At 32.8% G+C, this 10,689-nt stretch overlaps 1 pseudogene; it reads right to left on the bottom strand.

The window, feature by feature from the left end:
- Nucleotides 1-795: 795 nt before the first annotated feature.
- Nucleotides 796-3,648, bottom strand: LOC145804290 (small ribosomal subunit protein eS6-like; annotated as a pseudogene).
- Nucleotides 3,649-10,689: the final 7,041 nt, after the last annotated feature.

The raw sequence follows: 10,689 nt of genomic DNA, 5'->3' as shown, positions 1-10,689 counted from the left end.
GGGGACACTTCTATGGATCTAAAAAGTTTTTTTCTCCATTCAGTCCTGATATCAATGGTAGAGAGAGAGAGAGACACACACACACACACACACACACAGATGTACTATTATTATATGCTAAGTATTTAGGAGAGTTACTCCAACATATGAGCTGATTAAGGCCAACATTATGGATAATATTAATTCTTGCGTTTGGTTAATTTCTAAAACCTAACACGTACAATTAATCATATCATCAATATTATTTTACTTTATTTTTATTTATACTACATATTACCAACGTTACTTGCCTTGTTCTCTTCTTCACTAATGTGTCAATGTTAATTTCTTACTTTTTCCCTTGAATTTGAGCAAGGGGGTTGACTTCTCTCCACCCATGCATAATTAAGATAAAATTTGTTTTCATAGTTTTGTGGCTCTTATAGCAAAACAAAATTTGAGTAATTATATACAAATAGAATGTCTATGAACACTTGCTATTGTCCTTGTAATTTCATGTCATTGACACATCATTACGCAAAATTTGAGTAGGTTAGATTTTCTAATTCTAAAGCAAAAAACCAGATACCCAACATTTGTTGCTACTCAGGCATCAACTTGCCAAACCTCAAAATGTCATTCATATGACATAAAAGATAGAACTCAAATGACAACAAAAGGCACAATATAACTAAAACAACTCTCAGCATTAGAAACAGTAAACCCCTCTTCAAAAATTTTAAAAAAAAATGCAGGACTGGAGAACACAACCCAAAATTGAGCTTCGTGCATTAATGCTTCACTTCCAGGACTGCTTTATGCAGCAACTGATGGCTTAGGAGCAGCAGAAAGCTTGGATCTCCTCATTGCAAGGCTCTCACTACGTCGTTCCCGCTGCTCCTTCAGCCTGGTGGCAAGGAGTTTGTGGTACTCAGCTACTTCTTCCTTGGCCTTCGCGATTCTCTTCTTTTTCTTGCAATTCTTGCTCGCTTCCTCTGCAAAGTCAGTGGAGTTACCAGTCGCTGTATCTTTGGAGCCTTACTGCACTTCTTTCCTGTCCCAACCACACAAATAAAATCATTGGCATATTTTAGTAACAACAATTTTTTTCAAAAGTAAATATAAATTTTGGAATTTTTATTGATAAATCCCATTTAAAAGTGTTCTAACCCAAGAAGTCCATAAATGAATTTTTTAACCCACTTAGTCTCATTTATCCATATTTTTATTCCATAAATCCTTTTTCTTGATTTACACTATTTTCTTAGACTCTTATGCCCTTATATTTAATATTGATATTTAATGTTAATATTTAATGTTGATATTTAATATTGAGGGAGGAGACAGAAGGGAAAGGATCAAGGCATAGGGAATTTCATACACAAATTAAATAACATTGACGTTATTATTTTATATTATTATATAATGAGAATATATTTTTAATTGACAACACATTAAAAATAATGTAAACATTGTCCCTCATCTGATGTGAATATATTTTTAATTGACAACACATTAAAAATAATGTGAACATTCTCTCTCATCTGATGTGAACCTTAACATCACCTTTATCACAACGTCATCTGATGTAAACATTCACATTCACGTCATCTGATGTAAACATTCACATTCATGTCATCTAATATGAATATTCACGTCATCACATACAGTCATGTTTATATTCAAAGAAAATTGAGGCTTGTGGTTGTGTAATTTGATGCAATGCATGAACCTTAACATCACCATTATCACAACATCATCTGATGTGAACGTTTACATTCATGTCATCTAATGTGAACTTTATCACAACGTCATCTGATGTGAATATTTATATTCACGTTATCTGCACGTCATCTGATGTGAACATTTATATTCACGTCATTTAATGTGAACATTCATGTCATCACGTACAATCAACATTTGGATGCATGGGAACTATCAAAACATAATGACAATCAATAAAGAACCATGTTTAATTTTTTGTGTGTAATATGTATCAATATTAAATAGTGGTGTGTAGTTAATGCATTTTTTTGGAGTAAAAATATGGGGAATAGGAATGGTCATGGGAACGACCAAAACATAATGACAATTAACATTAAATATCAACATTAATGAGGGCAAGAGAGATTGAGGGTGTTTTGGTCTTCTTACCTCAAATAGGACCTAATGGAATAGTCAAAAAGAATATGGGTTAGATGGAATAAAACTCTTAGAAAGGGGATTTATCAAAAAAGCTCCCATAAATTTTTAGTAATATATTGGAAACATGATTGTTAGAGTCTTATGATTCACAATTCGATACGAATTTTCCAACCAAAACGATTTGATCAATGTTGTTGATTGAATCTTAAATTGAGTGCAGCTCTATTTGCATAATACATAAAATGAGGTTACTTTTGAACCCCCTCCCCCCTCCAAAAAAAAAAATCAAAAGAAAAGAAAAGAAAGATCAATTAGTTATATTAATACACATGCTTTAATATGTATATACAAATATACAATTCAGTTATATAAATATTTATTTTACTTTAAATATGACGTGTATTATATATATACAAAACTATATATTATGCTAAATAAATAATTTTAGCAAAACCAATCACAAGAAATCATTATCACCCCAATTTAAATGTTTTAGCTATATTCAATATTTGGAAATAGCACTTAAATGAAGAGCACCAACCAAACACCTTGACCCCTTACACTGAAAAGTAATAGAAATCAGGCAGCAAAATGAAAATGCCACCTCCCCTTTAGCTTTTTGTGTTTAATAACTAAAAAGGCAGGAAACAAGCGACTTTTACCAGATTTTGTAGTAAAGGTCTGGCGGCATGTGTTGACATATTTTCGGACATCATCCTCCTTGGAGAGGTTGAAGAGCTTTCGACTCTTTGATGCCCTCTCTGTACCTCTCATCCTGGGTTTCTCTACATCAGTTAATCCAGGCAGATCATTCTCACTGTTTTTCACTATAACCAAGTTCAAAATAGAGAGGTCCTTGCTGACGATGCAACCCCGAACAGATTTCCTCCTCCGGTCTCCTTTGCGCCTTCCATAACCACGAAAACATGCAGTGCCTGTCCAAATAAACATGACTTGAAATCAACTTGATAGAGCAAATGCTGCATTTGAATACAAGCTTATAGCTTAAATAAAAAGAAGCTTTTGAAGTCCCAAACCACCATAAGTTATGATGAATAAAGCCACCACAACCAAAATAAGAAAAAAAAAATCAATTCATGCATTTTGTGGCAGAAAATCAACCATGATAATGCAGTCATTACTTTTGCTAAGAAGGATTTCCAGCCCAACTAATGATAAAAAATAAAATAAAGATAAAAATAAAAGGCATCACCTGTATATTGTATAGTCACTAAGTCAGTGGGTACAAATTACAATTACTACATCTGATTAAACAAAGTGCCAAAATGCAATGTGGTGTCCAAATCCTACCTCAATGAATTTGGCCAGTTCACTTTTAGACACAAAAAATGGCCCAATTCACCCACCTCTATGAAGCAAGAGACGAACACGACCAGGAGTCAGTACTCCCTGTTTCATGGGGAATCCTTGCTTGTCACAACCACCCATGATCTTGAAAACATAACCCTTGAACTCCTATTGAAAATATATAACAAGGAAAGAAAAAATAAATAAAAACCCATCTTTTCAGCATATAAACATATTGCTAATGATAATTTTTTTTAAGCATATCAAAGAAGATTATCAATAACATAACTCTCCAAGCGAATCACCACTGACCTCTTGTGAGATCCTCTTGTCAAAGAAGGCACGGCTGTTCATTAAAAAGTCAGTCAACTATTTATTTTTATTTTTTTTTGATAAATAAGTTTGTCAACTATTGTTTGTTTCTCAGATATGCAAGCAGAACAGAATGCTTGTCTTGAAAGTCTAAAGATGAAACATAATGTCACGCCCCACTTTTTATTACTCGGAGTCATTACCAAATTCTTTAACTTAATTCAATTTACAATCTACCAGTTTACCAGGCGCTAGCTGGAAGGGTATGGTACCTTAGATTATCAGCGCGTCAGTTCTCCAGGCGCTAGCTGGAAGGGTATGATACCTCTGATTATAAGCGCTGAACACATAAGTGTGTGGAGTCCATCCCCTATCTTCTCACACACACTGGAGTACAACCCCTCTCTTCTCCCCAACCGGTATACAAATATAATGTAATTCAACATTTCATTACATATGATGTTCAATCAACAATGGTGTAATACATACACAACAATTCAACACAACCTTATCATCCTCCACCGATGACCAAAATCTCCAGATGCATGCATATTATACATCTATTAACAGACCCAACTAACATGAGAGTACAAAACTCAGCAACAACATGAACATGGTAGTTAAAGCTATACCCCACACAAGTGTGTTCAACATTCAAGATACAACATTCCAATTCTCTTATACTTGTTTCAAAATACCTTTCCCATTTCACAAAATGAATTCCACTTCCTTTGTTTTCACAAAAATCATTCCTATGGACAAAAGCCATACTTCATTTAAATTCACTACATTCTTTTCAAAGCCATTTCAAACTAATTATGCACATTAAGTCATAAACAATAAATTAGGGTCTTTCCTTCCTCTTTCTCAATATTGACCAAAAAGGCCCAATTAACATCAACAAACAACAATAACCACAATTAAGACTCAAAATACCTAAGTATTTGCCCAAAGATCTAAACCCCTCAATTAATCTATTAAATCAAATAAGAAAATTTAGGGTTTCCTCTCCTTTCAACAACCACAAGCTAATTAACACTCCAATTAGCCCAAACCACAACTAATGATAATAAACCCAAATTCAACAACCAACCCAAGGTTCAGTCCCATGATTTTCACAAATCCAACATGATACAATTTTTATGCAATACAAAAACTACCACATGTCTATCTATAGATGAAGTATTGAAAAGAAACAAGGAGAATCCCTACCTCAAAAGAGAACTCAAAAAGAGATGATGACCCGAAATCCAAGTGCTCCAAATCCACTATTTTTCAGATTAGAATGAAGCCCAAGCCGCCCTCTATCTTACTTACAAAGAACTTAAGATGGATTCACACTAGAAGTAGATGAAAACCTAGAAAGAAGATGAGTTTAGAGAGAGAGAAGTCGGACCTAGGGTTTGGAAACTAGAAGAGGATGAAAAGACCGATCAAAACCCGCTGCTGCCTATTTAAACTAGACAGGCTCGCTCGAGCGAAGACTTCGTCGCTCGAGCGACCAGACATAGGAAAGCCTCGCTCGATCGAAGAAACTCTCACTCGAGCTAAGAAACACTGCTCTCAGGTCTATACTAGACGCAAACGCTCGCTCGAGCGAAGAAACCCTGGCTCGAGCCACCAGACACAAAACTCAACCCTCGCTCGAGCGACCAAACTCTCGCTCGAGCAACCAATCCAAATTCTGGACAGTAACACCTGGTTTCCAAACCCAACCAATCTAAAACAAACCTGCCCAACACATCCGATAACTCAAAAAGAGAAAAAAAAGGATGACAACCACAATTATACATTGAGAGAATCCAGGGAACCTAAGTCCGGATACAACAACCAAAAGGAGAAAGACTGGGGTCGCTATACATAAACTTCCAAAACATCAATTCTCTTTTTGGATTAAGTCTATGTTGCAAAGATCTAGTTATAATATGTATCATCCATACAGCGAGTAGCACCCAACAATATTGAACCCATAATGTGACCTTTAAAATGCTTTTTGTTGGCATTTCATTCAAGATGAAGATACATCTTTACCTTTCATTGTTTGGAAGAATACAATATGCAAAACAAATAAGGAAAAGAAGCATAAGCATCAAGATTAATTATTGACCATTGCAGCCTCTAGTAACATACTTGACAAATGACTGCAAAATCCAGCATATTACAGATACAAAAAATATGTTTTTCTTCTCCACCAAGAACGGAGATAAAAAGTGCATAACATACAGAACGTGAAACCCCTCCATCATATATATATATATATATATATATATATATATATATTATATTCTAAGGCTTCATTTGGTTGTGGCTTAAAAGCCAACTTTATTGGTTAAAAAGTCCATTTTGCTAAAAATGTCTTAGGTCATTTGGCAAACCCATCTCTTGCCAAAAAGCCTACTTTTAACCATACTTAAAACTCTAAAAAGCCATTAGAAAGCCAAAAAAAAAAAAAAAAAAAAAAACAAACAAACAAACAAACAAACAAACAAACAAACAAACAAACCAAACAAACTAGCATTTTAGCATTAGTGTTTTTTTTTTTTTTTTTTTTTTGTGAGCTTATTTTTAGTGAATATGCCAGCTTTTCAACTAACTCCAAAGGAATACTTTTTTGGGTGGTGAATATCTCCAAAATACTGATACTTTAGTCTTCCTTTTTGGCTCCAAAGGAAGACCAGTATCAGTATCTTAACTTAGTAATTATCAAAAATCATAGGACTATCTATACATGCTTAGTAATAATAAAAAATACATGGGTAGACTTGTGCCGGGCCCCTACTGACCTTCCAAAAAGTCGCCATTTAATATTGTAGTTGCTTATTTGACACTAAACTACTACTGTGTTGCATTTGCTTGGGCAACATTACTCATGTATGATGTATTAACACAACACGCTCCCAAGATTCAACACTCACTTTCACATATTAAAATAACATACTTCTAATTAATAAAAGGCTTTAGATTATGCGTGTCTTAATTTTTGAGTTTTGCTGATTTTCTTAATTTTGTTCATGTAAGGGTTTTGACATTATAATCATAATTATATTGAATTTCATTCGCCTTAGGTGTAATTTTGTTAAAATTATAAATACATATATATGATTTAATAAATAAGACCAATTTAGGGGAACAAATGTAGAGTTGATTGTAAATCAAACATGTATCTTATGGATAAACATTGAAGTTTTCATTTTTATTATTACTTTTGGATACTAAACAAAAATTATGAATCATATATATAGCATGAATTTGAAGCTTACAGTTTCTTATCGTCATCGATTTCAAGCTTTTTCTAGCACCCAGTAGGTGGATTCACTATGTTGAACTGCAAGACCAAGAAAAAAAAACACAATTTAAAAAAAAAAAAAGAAAGAAAGAAAAAAAAGAGTGTGGGATAAGGGAAAGCTGAACTGAGTTATGTGAGAAGTGAAATTAGGATTTTTGGAAAATCAATCGAAGAACACCTTCATCTTGGATCGACCCATCTCGTTTTTCGCGATGACTAAGCATAGGCCAGGTATAGGGATAAACTTCGATCGGGTCAGGTATTTGGGTTAACGATCACATCACATCTATATGGGTTTGGTTTTGGCTCCAAATCCGAAAGGGCCCCCAAACAAACGTTTAGAAGGTCCTACCCTATTATGCAGGGATTCTATTTTGCACTTAAAAAGTCATTAAGGTTATATTTGGGATGTTGGTTTGACGTTATTTTAGTTATAAAAAGATAAAATAGGTTAAAAAGTTAACAAAATAAAATGTCACGTCTAAATCATAATTATTTTATTTTTTCTCGCACAAAAGTTAAAAAATTCATCCCAAATGAGACTTTTTAGCCTCAAGCTAAAATAGTCAAAAAAAAAAAATTTAAAAAATTATAAAGTCAATCCACATATCAAACGAATGCTAAGTACGTCTAATTTTTTAATACACCTTATTAGATTATTTAGGATTATAATTTATTCTTAGTACATCTTATTATTTTTTTTCTAAATTATGCTCCAAGGTGCACATAAATAATAAACAAATCAAAAATCCCGAAAAAACATTGGGAGCTCTAAATTAAGAGCTCTAATAGTTCTAATTGGTGTGTCAGTCCCATGTGATGTGATGTTTTGACCTTGATTTTTTTTTTCCCCGCATCATTAGTGCTCTTTTAGAGCTCCAAAATTAGAGGGGGGTATTATTTCTGAAATTACTTTGAAAAGCATGATGCCTCCACAATATCAATTAAGGTTTCATTTGGGAAGATGGGTTGGGTTTGGGGCTATTTTAGTAACAAAAAGACAAAATAGGGTTTTTAGCTAAATAAGACAAAGCATTACGTGCAACCCATAATCATTACATTCTTTCTCTCACAAAAAAGCCAAAAAACCCTTCCCAAACGAGATTTTTTAGGCACAGACTAAAATAGTCAAAAAACCAAAAAGCCAACTCACTTTCCAGACGAACCCTAAATCCATTAATATTAACTGTTGATATGGTAAATGGGGTCAAGGAGGTGAAGCCAAGGTCAGACATTTCAAAATTAAAAATTGAGGATACGTGGATACGGATCCAAATTTGGATACAGGTACGGGGATACATTAAATAGTTATTTTTTTTTAAAATATATTTATTATATGAAGATGAGTTAAAAAAAGTTAAGGAATAACAAATTTGTTAAAAACAATAACAAATAAAAATTATTTTAGGCATAAAATAAATTATATTATATATGATAAAATAAATTATTTTTATTTTAGGCATAAAAATTATATTATTTATGGTATATTATATTATACAATATTTTTTTGAGTGAATAAAATTATATAATAAGAATCCTATTATATATTATTATATTAATATCATTTATAAATAGAATGCAAAGAAGGAGAACAGAAAGAAAGAGAAGACGAAGTCAAAGAAGAAGAGAGAGAGAGTCACACACACACATACACACAGAGACCAAAGGGAAATCGAAGTCCTAGAGTCATTTTATGGGTGGAGTCAACTTCGCGATGTTGGTTTTCAGATCTCGTTCAATTCAGTCTAGTTCGCGACTAGGGTTTACCCTTCGATCTCACTTCGCAACTCGACTTGCTTTGCAAAGGTGAGTTTCAGCCCTCTCTCTCTCTATATATATATATCTCTTTCTCTCTCCATCTCTGAGTTTCAGTCGTATATGCCATCTTTCTTCCTCGTTTGCCGTATCCATTTTCTCCATGCCATATCCTGATTGTATCCCGTACCCATACCCGTGTCGTGTCAACACGGGTACTTCGTTGAATTTGATGAGTCCATGTAACATAGATGCCAAGTTAGGCACCTTCTTCAGATTCACATAAAGTCCTTAGGTTCGTGCCTTTTATTTGGCTCCATTTGTAGGCGTTAGGCTCAAGAAAGGCACGCTTTTTTAGATAATAAAAAAGTATCTTTATCTTTTATTTATTTTTCAATAGCCACTAATGGATATGTTTTATACCATATTTATAGTCTTTATACCAATAATTGTTTTTTTTTTTGGTTTTGTTTTGTTTTGTTTTTGTTTGTATTCTAGGTTCATAAGCTTATGTTTGATTACATGAAATCGATCTTTGTAATACTTAGCTTAATAATATGTTTAAAAAGTTTACAACTAACTTTTTCATTATTGCAATTTGCAAAATGGAAATAGTTATTTGCTTTCATGAATGCCTATACCAAAATTATCAATTGAAAATATTTGCATTTGTGTTGATTTGTCTAACTTTCTTAGTTGAGGTGTCAACAAAATTTCACCTTTTTCTGTTTCGGTACATATTTCAAATTGCTTTCATTTGCAAGCTCTGTTATTAGAATCTTATGATTCACGATTCGATTCGCAATTTTTGTAAAATCTATACGAATCTATGGGTGAATCTATTTTGGAAATGAATCTCTGGTGAATTGCACGGTTCACAATCGATTCACGATTCGATTCACTTTTTACTATTCATACAATTTTTGAAATTATTGTGTCTAACATATTTTTGACTTTTTTTTCCTCCATCTTTTTAGTAAAAATGACATAATGCAACTTCTAATAGCATTTAATACTAAAATAACCAACATATATACATATTTTTTGTTATTTTAGTGAACATTGGGTTTTTAGTGATCAATAGTTGTAATTATTATTACTTTGGAAATTGATAGTTTGTCTATTTGGTTATTATCTTTATTAAGAATGGTTGTCTAAAAAAGAAAAAAGATATGATGGTGATCTTACATAAGAACCTTTGCTAACTTTTTACCTATTAAACTACGTGATTATCATTCAAAATGACGTTTTTATTAATTTAAGTCTAAATATTTCATATTCACAAGATATATAACATCTAAATGTGTAGATATATGTTTTTAAGTAATTTAGAAAAAATGACTGAATCTTTATGATTCACGATTCAATTTGATTCGCTTCGCGATTTGGTACGAGACCATTTTGATTCTTGATAAGAATCCCGATTTGACAACTATGCTTGCAAGTGTATATTTAATATACATTCTTATGTCACGTGCACTTTACTTCTTTCATGCTCACGTTTTATGTTGTGCCTTTCACTTAGGCTTTGGGAGATTTTTGCACCTTAGTGCGTTGTGAGCCTTTAACAACTATGCCCTTACCCCACCCTTCCCCTTTAAATGCCAACGTATTGGAACATTGCGTCTGTGGAGTTTATGAACTAAATATTTCTGTGATCTATGGGAAAACTTTTGTCTTTTATTATATATACAGTTTTGTAGATTTTTCTTTTCATATTGCAAATGTTGTGCTCTCTCTAATGGTAAAAATTAGATTAGGTTTTAGGGTTGTTTTATATAACTTTCTTTGTTTTGATAATTGTGATTCATTCTTGTTATTTACTGTTTCCATCTTGATTTCAATGTTCTCTTTGCAGGATATAGCAAATACAGAGTTGGCTCCAACACATCCAATTCGGCTTG

The sequence above is a fragment of the Camellia sinensis genome, chromosome 12 (assembly GCF_055761805.1).
Source record: "Camellia sinensis isolate YWXY chromosome 12, ASM5576180v1, whole genome shotgun sequence".
NCBI classification, from domain to species: Eukaryota; Viridiplantae; Streptophyta; class Magnoliopsida; order Ericales; family Theaceae; genus Camellia; species Camellia sinensis.
Note: the sequence above shows the minus strand (reverse complement) of the source record. Positions and strands in the feature narration are given on the sequence as shown.